The following is a 12892-nucleotide window of genomic DNA, read 5'->3' as shown; positions in this document are numbered from 1 at the left end:
TCCCTATAGCATAACGATTCTTGAACTAGTCTCATTGTCACTTCCTTCTTCTTCCAAGGCCAGTTTTTCCCGGGGGACCCCAATGGTTAAAAGAAAAGGGAAAAGTGAGGTTTGTATGACAAGGAGATGCTTGTGCCACTGAGTGTGGCTGTTCCTAGCATCTGTTGTTCCTCTTACCAGTCTCCAAGTGCCATGTGGAAGCTGGTCACTCTTTATACTGCCCTGTCTCCCAAACACTGCCCCTGTTCTTCATTCTATCATCCAAGTTCCTACCCAGTTTCTTAACATTCTGAGAGAGCCTATTGTAGTAGTTGGGAGTTTTTCAACTGCAAACGAAATGACTCTGAAAAAGTGATAAACAAAATTGGATATTTAATTTACTGTTACAGAATAGAAAGGCTTCAGGCCAGTTTGATCCAGGTGCTCATGCTCTGCCATTTAAAATCTGCCTCTCTACAACTCTATATTCTGATTACAGTAATCTAGAATTTTGACTGTGGAACTTGGCTAAGCAGGCTGTTTTCTTCTCTTTAACACAAAATAACTCACTTTTTCTTTAGTCATTGCCCAACCAGTTTATCTACCCTCAGCTCTGAGCATGAGAATCTTCATATTTACTGCTTGAATGATGGGAATAAGAATGTGTTCTTGGCACTACTGAGTTGGACTATCAATTGCATTTTCTCACAGAGGTATTTTACTTATTTACACTTAAGTTCTGCCTTGCTTCAAAAAAATGATTTAAGATGGAAAAGGATTGTTGTACATGGCAGAGAGCTTCAAAGTACTCCTGAAATTGTATGTAAGGTACTTTATAGATTTCTGTAGATGGGCTGAGACTGACCCAATATCCAATCGCCATTTTTAACATTTTATCTAAGGGATGTGGATACCAAGTGAAAAATTATTTACAGATGAAATTTTTTAGCACAGTCTGGTCAGACTTACAGAGAACTATCTTTATTTCCTTTCATGTCTGTAGCTAACTGAATTTCACTGTGCATTCTACATTAGATTTTCTCATTATGTTTGTACAAATGCTTTACTGAATAAGCACTTTATCTCTTGTATTTTGAGCCAGATCCTTAGTCTAAGTGAATCATATTGTACAGTTTTCTAGCTATCTTGCTACTTCACTACTGAAATCTTGTGCATGTATAACAGCATTGACTAATCCTAGCTAATGTCTATATGCCCTTCTCCCCAAATATAAAATACGTATGTTTCAGTATCCCCAGGCCTTATCAACCTGTGGAAAAAATGAGTTCTCATTACTAATTATACTTAAATCAGGCTGACACATTGTCCCATCTGCTCAAGCAGGAAACCTGCTTCCCAGAAAATCTCCCTATGTCTGCCATTCCTCTACCTCTGAAAGTATACTTGGGAATTCCTACAGAGTATTTTTATGTGGGTTCAAAAAGCCCATACCCCCCAGTGGATTCCATTCTCCCATGAGAGAGAGAATTAGCTCTGTTTTTGAGAGCATAAGCCCTGGACTTAAACTACCTGTGTTTGAATCCTGGTGCCACCATTTAGGTACATGACCTTGGACTATTTGCTTAACTTCTCTAAACTTCAGCTTGTTAACTGGAAAGTGGTGACTGTTTTAGGGTTAAGTGAGTTAATGCATTTGGAGTACTTGGAAAGTATCTGACCTATGTTAAGAGCCCCATAAAGATTACTCACTGTTATTATCCACCGCATCTTCTGCTGCTGCTTCTCTTTTTTTAAGCCCCACCCCCTGACTTGAATGCTAGCACACGGTTTTAAAAATCTGCCAATCCAGCGGGTATCCATAGGGTCCTCAATGCTCCAGATCATTGTGTATTCATCACAGAAGTGGGAAGAAGGTCCCTGCTTACATTTGGCTCAAGTGCTTTCCTTAGAGCTGGTTGAGGTTAAGGTGGCTAAGATCCCTTGCATTTTCCATCTCTTTTTCAGGCTCTAGTACATTAAAAGCTACCTTTTTGCAGGTACCCTTCACCTCATGTAAATCAATCAGTATGACCAGAAGCCTGGACAGGGATGAGAGTAGGAATCTAGTGCAGCCACTTAACCCCACCTCAGTGACTTCCCTTTACTGTCAACCATGATCTCTGCAAGCAGAAGGAACCATTTTCTCCATTGTACTTACTACCTTAATGTATCTTAATTTTAGTTGTCTGTATATTAAGTGAATTAATAGACTGAATTCAGGTATTTAAAGTCAAAACCTCATATTTTCCTTTTTACAGGTAGATATTTCAGTGTATTTTAACCCCTCAATCCTACAATTTATTCTGCTTTTTTTGGCCTTGAAAAAGTGGTATTTATAAACAATTATGCTATGCAAAATAATTAAATTATTTTTATAACAAAAGTGACAATTAACTTAGTAAATACATTTTTAACAATATTAAAATTTTAATTTCAGAGTAACTATTTTTGATTGAATGGAGAGTTTTGGTGGTCTGGATAGAAGATCAAGTCACCCATATTTCTTTAAGCTGAAGTCTAATCCAGAGCAAGGTCCTAACTCTCTTTAATTCTATGAAGGCTGAGAAAGGTGAGGAATCTACAGAAGAAAAGTTTGATGCTAGTAGAGGTTGGTTCATGAGGTTTAAGGAAATAAGCCATCTCCATAACATAAAAGTGCCAAGTGAGGTAGCAACTACTAATGTAGAAGCTGCAACAAGTTATCCAGAGGATCTAGCTAAGATCATTATGAAGCTAGCTGTGTAGCTTCATCAGTGTAAAATCTAAACAACAGATTTTCCATGTAGATAAAACAGCTTTCTATTGGAAGAAGATGCCATCTATAACTTTCCTATTTAGAGAGGAGAAATCAATATCTTGCTTTAAAGTTTCAGAGGATAGGCCAACTCTCTTGTTAGGGGATAATGCAGCTGGTGACGTTAAGTTGAAGCCTGTGCTCATTTACCATTTTAAAAATTCTAGAGTCCTTAAGAATTTTGCTAAATCTACTCTGCCTGTGCTCTGTAAGTGGAACAAAAACCCCTAGATGACAGCACATAGGTTTACAGCATGGCTTACTGAATATTTTACAGCCACTGTTGAGATCTGCTCAGAAAAAAAGGATTCCTTTCAAAGTATTATTGATCATTGGCAATGCACCAAGTCACTCAAGAGCTCTGATAGAGATGTACAAGGATAATAACAATGTTTTCATGTCTGCTAAACACCACGCATTTTGTAGCCCATGGATCAAGGAGTCATTTTGACTTTTGAGTCTTATTATTTAAGAAATACATTTTGAAAGGCTGTAGCTGCTTTATATAGTGATTCATCTGATGAATCTTAGTAAGGTAAATTGAAAACATTCTAAAAAGTATTCACCATTCTATATGCCATGAAGAACATTTGTGATTCATGGGAGGAGATCAAAATATCAACATTAACAGTAGGTTGGAAGAAATTGATTCCAACACTCATGGATGACTTTGAGGATTTCAAAATTTCAGTGGAGGAAGTAACTGAAGATGTGGTGGAAATAGTAAGATAACTAGAATTAGAAGTGGAGCCTGTAGATGTGACTGAAGTTTTGCAAACTTATGATTGAACTTTAATCAATGAGCAGTTGCTCCTCATGGATGAGCAAAGAAAGTGATTTCTTGAGATGGAATCTACTGGTGAATACGTTGTGAACATTGTTAAAATGACAACACATGATTCAGAATAGTACATAAATGTAATTGATAAATCAGCAGCAGGGTTTGGGAAAATTGACTCAAATTTTGAAAGAAGTTCTATGGGTAGAATGCTATCAAACAGCATCACATGCTACAAAGATATCTTTCATGAAAGGAAGAGTCAAGACCCTCTATCAGCAAAATGATTCACTGAAGGCTCAGATGACTGTTAGTATTTTTTAGCAATACAGTATTTTAAATTGTTATGTCCATTTTTTTATGCACAATGCTATTGCACACTTAATAAACTACTACATAGTAGTTTAAACATAACTTTTTTACGCACTGGGAAAACAAAAGTTTGTGTGACTCACTTTTATTGTGATATTTGTTTTATTGCTGTGGTCTGAAAGTAAACCTGTAATATCTTTGTGGTATGCTTATACTTGGAATTTGTCTCAATTTTGATACCTTGTCAATTCAGAGAGGTAGGAGAGTGTCATGATTAGGTGGGAGGGCTGGAGCTAGTTTGTCAAGTTTGAATTGTGTCCCTACTCTGTGGTAGTTGTGTGTCTTGGGTAAGTTACTTAACTCCTCTGTGTTTCAGATTCCTTATCTGTAAACATCCTCATCTGAGGATAATAATAGCCTAGATGTAATGGGATATGTTATTAGGATTGAAATAGTTAGTATGTTATGTGGTCACAGTGCTTGGCATGTAAGAAATAATAACTGTTGGCTAATATTATTAACTACATCAAAAATATTCGACAAAAAGAACATTATTTTGATTCATTCACTCTACAAGTATTTATTGGGTGTACGCCAGGAACTATGCTAGACTCTGAACTAAAAGGCAATTAAGACAAAATTACTGCCCTCAAGGAGCTAGTAGTCTTGTATCCTAAAATTTTCAGATGATTTCTTCAATCAAACATTTCACTTTAGGGAACATGGATTCATGACATAACATGTCAAAGAGATGTTTATTCTTAAAAGAAGAAAGATAGATCTTGAATTTAATGATGAATTCAACAAACTATATTCAGTAATCTTTATTTTTTTGTCCAAAACACCTAGATTTCAGGCAACTGTTGCTATGTAGAAGAATAGCTTTAAACAAATCCAAGTTACTAGGAAGAGTTAATATAGACTGCAGAGAGAGCTCTATTCTTTTATCCTCCTGGAATTCATTAAAATAATTTTAAAATTAGTCTTGTGAAGATAAACTAAAATAATTTCCATTTTAATGCAACATTGTGTGATTAGCATATCCCTATTTATTAGCCATTTCTGTCCTTCAAAGAATGATAAGGGTTATTTAAACTTGAATAATACAGCTAAGTTTAAATATCTAGGAACAATACTTTTCTATTTTTGGCAGAAAATACATATTATTTTCTGAAAAGTCAGCATCATCAACAAGACTTCTTAAAATGACACAAATTGGAAAATAATTTAGCTTCCCAATTATTATTGAGAATTTATGAGCAAGGCTGCTAATCATCAGTATCTTGGGGTAAAAGGAAGTGAATTGACAGCAAAAGGTACATATGTAAGTTTTGAAGATAAACTGACCTTGTGCCAGTCTCTCAACCTGTCCTTCTTAACAGATGAATGTCATTTGTTGTGTCAGTGGTTTGAAGTCAATAACCATTGATACTCTCCTTGGGGACCTCTTGGGCTTACAAAGACAATATTTTAGAATGAGGACACCGTCTGGTGATGAGTAAGTAAGTATCTCTGTTGATGTTAGGAAGATATGTTACTTTGAAGCTTTGAAATTCAAAAGAATTATTGCTGCTCTGTTCTTTTAGTAGTTATTGAACAATAATGATGCATAATTTTCAACTACACTTCAGATGAAAAATAAGTTATTTTTTCTTAAAAGTAAAAATATTAACATGTTTGTATACTGTGGTATTTCACTCTTGTTCTGTTTGGAGAGTAATTTCATAATGCTGACCCTGGTAAGCATCTTGGTGGGACAATATCTTTTTAAATGAACTTGTCTATTTTTATCTAGGTCACAAAGGTATGCACACATTTAGTTTTCAGCCTAGATGTATTCCCACATTTTGCCTTGCCTTTGATGTCCTTATTCTAGTACTTGCTCACCTGCTTTGTCTTAACCCCAGAAGAAACATGATGTTACTGAACGTCATGGTCGTGAATGTCTTACATGCACCCATTGTGTTTTTGAGATGGTTAATTCCAAACCAACATGAACATAGTTCTTTCTGTTATCAAAGCTGGTTTCTGAGTTTGGCTGGTATGAATCAACACCACAAAATCTGACCACCTTTTGAGGAGCTGACAAAACTTGAGGGCCTGGATTAAGAAACCTTTCTTTGAAGACCTTTCTGAGTAGCTTTTCAAAATTATTCATAGCTCTATTTATTTCAATTCAGAGTATTTACAAACACATAAATGCCTTGTTTTCATTATTTAAAATCAAATCGAGTGAATTTCTCTTTAACAGAATTTTAGCTTGAGTTCACATAAACAATGACATTAATAATAATTGAAAGCAAACTCCCATTAAATATATGTAGATATTCTTATTTCACTCACTATAAAATTTAATCATCTCATTAACTATCTAATCTCTTAAGTGAAATGACCAGGTAATGGAACTTGATCTGATTGATTTGATTGGTTCAGTGATTAACTTATGCTCATATTTATCAGACTCTGTAAGACTCTTTTTTTTTTTTAAGTCTCTGCTGTGCAGTGGCGCGATCTCGCCTCACTGCAAGCTCCGCCTCCCGGGTTCACGCCATTCTCCTGTCTCAGCCTCCCGAGTAGCTGGGACTATAGGCGCCCGCCACCATGCCCAGATAATTTTTTGTATTTTGTTTAGTAGAGATGGGGTTTCACCGTGTTAGCCAGGATGGTCTCTATCTCCTGACCTCGTGATCCCCCCGCCTCGGCCTCCCAAAGTGCTGGGGTTACAGGCGTGAGCTACCGCGCCTGGCCAAGACTCTCTCTTAAAGTCAAAATAAAACTTGACTAGTCAGGTGAACTGCCCCTTTAAAAAAATTCTGTTTATCTCTTTTTGAGTCCCCTATAAGGAGAACATGGACTTAAACCTCTCTGTTTAAGAAATGGGAATCACTGGAGGACAACTCTATCACTTTGGTAGGAAGGAATCCAACATATATCGAGCAATATTTCTTTACGAAATGCTATGTAAGATGAGCAAATAAAGGCCAGGTTGTCTACCAATAGACTTTTTCATATCTGAGCAGCATGTTATTCTTTCACAAAAGGTTTCTGTCTGTTTCTCATATAATCTCAGTTTACTCATTATATGAATACATACATTTGTATGTATATACACACAAACATATATTGAGTATCTACTGTGTATAATTCAGGTTTCAAAGATTCTAAATCTTTAAAATTTTATCTATATAATTAATGCAATCCTCATAAAATACCAACATTTTGAGGCATCTGACAAAATTTAAGTTATATATATATATATATCATCTTTTTCAATAGTGAAAAGTGCTGTGGAGAAAATTAAGCACAGGCGGTAGATCGGGAGATAGGGAGGGCTATCTATGGACAATTAGTTTTAAAGAAGGTCCACAGGGAATACCAATGAGGTATTACTTTTATTTTATAGAAGAGAAATTTTACATTTTCAAGATATGTGAGTAGCTATCTAAAATTCACTAATGGTGCAAACAGAGTTTGGTTTGTGTATTTGAGATCTTTAAATTAAAACCCCAATAGAGCCGTCTTGAAATATAAAATCAAAGCAACAAAATGTAACAAATATCTTTGATAACAATTCATTACAGCTTTATGTTAAACAACCCATAGTTCAAAAATAAAATAAAACTTTGCTTGTGTGATGTTCATACAATAATGAAAATGAAAACAGTAAGCTATAGAATCTATGAGCTATATCCACAGTTCACACAGTATAATTCTCATAGTTTTAAACTTACAAAATAAAGATTAATAGTAAATGAATTAATTATTCAAATCAAGTGTTTTATAAAGATTAACAAATAGGAGCTAAGGAAAATAGAGGAAATTATTGATAAAATGAAAGCATAAATTTATACGTAACACAACTTTGCTAAAGTTTATTTAGCAAAATACAATTGGTAACATATACAAAATTAGAAATGAAAGTGAGGAAATAACCAAACAACCACAAGTGGAAAGGATATCAAATTAGTTATTCATGAATATTTTATAATATTCTCTCTAAATCTATTTGAAATCCTAGATGAAATAAATGTTTTGTTAATAAAAAGATCTATAAATAACTAGACTTTACTAGAAAAGATTTAGAAAGCCTAAATTGTACAAAAACCTAAGGAGAAATTTGAGAAAAGAATTTAAGTTACTTCTCACAAACAATGTACTCAGAAGATTTTACAGATGAAGTCTTTCAAACAGTTTAGAAAGAAATAAATGTAATTCTGTTAAATGATTACTATTATACAAAAGAGGAAGTTTTAAAGTGATACCAAAATCTGATAGGAACGATAGAAAAAAAAAACTGACTACAAACCACTTTAACAACTCATGAAGGCAATGTACAGAACACATTATTGGCAAACAGCCCTGCATGAAAGATGTTTCAGTATTTGGAAAACTGTTATTATAATTCACCATATTAAGAGAGTAGAAAACAGTATTTCTTCTTAAATGTTAAACTGAAAAACACCCTTTCAAATATAGAAACTTCTGTAGAATGAAATAAATATATGTGTTAATTAAAAAGAAAGCATAAATCTTAATAATGAATCACTAAGACATTCCTGTTATCTCCTGATAAGATGGGAGATAATACAAAAAAGAAATTTATAGATGCCCTTTTATATCTTTATATCATTTATTATTTTCCTGGAAGCACAGACAGTACAACTAGACAAATAATGTAAATAGACTTATAAATGTTAGAAAGTATGTGCCTTTTTTTTTTTGCAAATGATTGCAATGTAAACCTAATCAACTAAAATCTAGTATAATTTAGTAAAATAAAGGTGAAAAATGAATAACCAAAAAGTTTTCTACATACCAAAACCACCAATTTAGAAAAGCAATGGGATAGAATATTTATAATACCTGGGAATATAATTAATGATCAATGTGTGGAACTTATGTGAAAGAAAATTATTTTCTAAGGACAATAAGGAAGTATTAAAAAGAAAGACATAGTTTGGATAAAAAGAATCTATGCTATAAAATGTATATTTTTCTCAAATATATATATTTAATCTATTCCCTTCAAAATACCAGCAAGATTGCTTTTGAGAAAATTTGCAAAAAGATAGTACATTTTGTTGGAAAAAGATAAATAGGTAAGATTAAAATGAAAGATTGTTAATAAGAATAATGAGGGGAAACAAGCCTTGCCAGGTATGTTAATAAACCTGGAGAACTTGAAAGAGCTTGTTATTTATTCAAGAATAGACTGAAGAGCATTTCATTATGGAAATGAAAGTCAAAATGTATGAAGATTTTAATATATAGATAATGGTAGAACTCAAGTAAATGGGGAAGGAAATGGATTATTTAATAAATGATGTTCAATAAGTTGGCTTGATATTTAGAAAAATAAACTGATATCTCTCACTTCTTACACTAAACAATTAATCTAAATTTCAGATGGCTCAAACATTGGAACATAAAAAATAAAATGAAATCAGAAAAGCAGTTGAGTAAAACATCAGGATATGATTTAGAAAAGGACTCCAGAACATGCCACAAAGTTTAAAAGTTGTGAAGATAGACTGATAAATCTAAGGGCATAAAAAAATCTTTCAGTCAAGGCAAAAAATAAAAGTCAAGTTTGTGTGTGTAGAGGTGTTCCTAGTAGTTTCTGATGGTTGTTTTTATTGCTGTGGGGACAGGAGAACATTCCTTTTGTAATTTCTAATTGTGTTTATGTGGCTCTTCTCTCTTTTCTTCTTTATTAAACTAGCTAGTGGCCTATCTGTTTTATTACTTTTTCCAAAAACCAACTCCTGGATTTGTTGATCTTTTGAATTTTTTTGTGTGTGTCTTGATTTCCTTCAGTTTAGCTCTGATTTTTGTCATTTCTTGTCTTCTTCTAGCTTTGGGGTTGATTTGTTCTTGCCTCTCTAATTCCTTCATTTGTGAAGTTGGATTGTTAATTTGAGATCTTTCAAACTTTTTGACGTGGGCTTTTAGTGCTATGAATTTCCCTCTTAACATTGCCTTAACTGTGTCCCAGAAATTTGGCTATGTTACATCCTTGTTCTCATTATTTTCAAAGAACTTACTGATTTCTGCCTTAATTTCATTATTTACCCAAAAGTCATTCAGGAGCATGTTGTTTAATATCCATGTAATTGCATGTTTTTGAGTGATTTTCATAGTCTTGACTTGTATTTTTATTGTGCTGTGGTCTGAGAGTGTGTTGGTATAATTTTGGTTATTTTACCTTTGTTGAAGATAGTTTTATGTCCAATTATGTCACTGATTTTAGAGTATATGCCAAGTGGCAATGACAAGACTGTATAGTCTGTTGCTTTTTGTTGGAGAGTTCTATAACAGTCTATCAGATCCATTTGGTCCAATGTTGAGTTTAGGTCTTGAATATCTTTGTTAATTTTCTGCCTCAATGATGTATGCACATAAACTAGAAAACCTAGAAGAGTTGAATAAGTTTCTGGACAGATACACCCTCCCAAGGCTGAGCCAGGAAGAAATTGATTCCCCACACAACCCAATAATGAGTTTCAAGATCAAATCAGTAATAAATGGCCTACCAACCAAAAAAAAAAAAAAAACCACAAAAACAAAAAACCCTGGGACCTGATGAATTCTACAGGATGTACAAAGAACAACTGGTACCATTCCTACAGAAACTATTCCAAGAAATTGAGGAGGAGGGACTCCTCCCTAACTCATTCTATGAGGCCAGCATCATCTTATACCAAAACCCGGCAGAGACCTAACAAAAAAACATCAGGCCAATATCCTTGATGAACATCAATGCAAAAATCCTCAGCAAAATCCTTGCAAACTGAAGCCAGCAGAACATCAAAAAACTAATCCAGCATAATCAAGTAGACTTCATTCCTGGGATGCAAGTTTGGTTCAACATATGCGAATGAATAAATGGGCACATAAACAGAAACAAAGACAAAAACCACATGATTATCTCTATAGACACAAAAAAGGTTTTCAGTAAAATTCAATACCCCTTCATGTTAAAAACTATCCATAAACTAGGTACTGAAGGAACATACCTCAACATAATAAGCACTACCAATGACAAACCCACAGCCAACATTATACTGAATGGGCAAAAGCTGGAAGCATTCCCTTTGAAAATCGGCAAAAACAAGGATGTCCTCTCTCACCAGTTCTGTTCAACATAGTATTGGAAGTCCTAGCCAGAGCAATCAGGCAAGAGAAAGAAATAAAGGGCATCCAAATAAGAAGAGAGAAAGTAAAACTATCTCTACAGATGACATGATTTTATATCTAGAAAATCCCACGGTCTCAGTGCAAAAGCTTCTCCAGCTGATAAACAACTTCATCAAAATTGCAGGATACAAAATGAATGCACAAAAATCACTAGCATTCCTATTTGGTTTTCTGTTCCTGTGCCAGTTTGCTTATGATAATAGCCTCTACCTTCATCCATGTTGCTGCAAAGGACATGATCTCATTCTTTTGATGGCTGCATAGTATTATTCCCTGGGTATATATGTACCACATTAAAATGGCTATACTGCTAATTTAGTTCAACCCTTGTGGAAAGCACTATGACAATTCCTCAAAGAGCTAAAAGTAGAATGCCATTTGACCCAGCAATCCTATTTCTGGATATGTATGCAGAGGAATATAAATCATTCTACCACAAAGAAACATGCACGTGAATGTTTACTGCAGCACTGTTCACAAAAGGAAAAACATGGAATCAACCTAAATGCCCATCAATGACAGATTGGATAAAGAAAATGTGGTATGTATACACCATGGAATACTATGCGGCCATAAAAAAAGAACGCTCGGATAGAGCCGGAGGCTATTATCGTCAGCAAACTAATGCAGGAACAGAAAACCAAATACTGCATGTTCTCACTTATAAGTGAGAGCCAAATGATAAGAACTTATGAACACAAAGATGGAAAAAACAGACAGTGGGGTCTACTTGAGTGGGAAGGGTTGAAGGAGGGAGAAGAGCAGAAAAGATAACTATTGGGTACTGGGCTTAATATCTGGGTGACAAAATAATATGTACAACAAACCCCCACAACATGTGTTTATCTATGTAACAAACCTTCACATGTACCCCCAAAGCTATGATAAAAGTTAAAAATAAATAAATTAAATAGAAAGATAAGAAAAAGTCAAAACATGAATGATGACCTGGCAAAAAGTAATTGGAAAAGCATATGAGAAAGGACTAATTTTCTTTCTAGTAAAGAACTCATATATTAAGAAAAATGAGCACAACACTATAGAAATATATAATAACAACAAAAAACCAAACAGGATACAATCCAAATGTCTGTCACCATGGTTCATACAAATAGTAGAGTATACTGCACGTATTTTATTTTAAAATGAGATATATATTTTTTGTTGTTCTTGCTTTCTCTTTTAAAATTTTTTTATTTTTATTTTTTAGCTTTTAGGTTTAGGGGTACATGTGCAGGGTTGTTATATAGGCAAATAATGTGTCATAGGAGTTTGGCATACAGATTATTTCATCACCCAGGTAACAAGCATAGTACCCAATAGGTAGTTTTTTGGTCCTCATGCTCCTCCCACCCAGCATTCTCAAGTAGGTGCTGTATCTGTTGTTCGCCTCTGTTTGTCTTTGGGTTCTCAACATTTAGCTCCCATTTATAAACGAGAACATGTGCTATTTGGTTTTCTGTTCCTGTGCTAGTTTGCTTATGATAATAGCCTCTACCTTCATCCATGTTGCTGCAAAGGACATGATCTCAGTCTTTTGATGGCTGCATAGTATTCCCTGGTGTATATGTACCACATTTTTTTTATCCATTATACTGTTGATGGGCATTTAGGTTGTTTCCATGTCTTTGCTATTGTGAAAAGTGCTATGATGAAAATACATATGCATGTATCTTTATGTTGAACAATTTATATTCCTTTGGGTATATATCCAATAATGGGATTTCTAGTCAAATAGTAATTCTGCTTTGAGTTCTTTGAGAAATTGCCCAACTGCTTTCCACAATGACTGAACTAATTTACATTCCCAACGGTAGTGTATAAGCATTCTC

The sequence above is a fragment of the Pan paniscus genome, chromosome 12 (assembly GCF_029289425.2).
Source record: "Pan paniscus chromosome 12, NHGRI_mPanPan1-v2.0_pri, whole genome shotgun sequence".
NCBI lineage: Eukaryota > Metazoa > Chordata > Mammalia > Primates > Hominidae > Pan > Pan paniscus.
Note: the sequence above shows the minus strand (reverse complement) of the source record.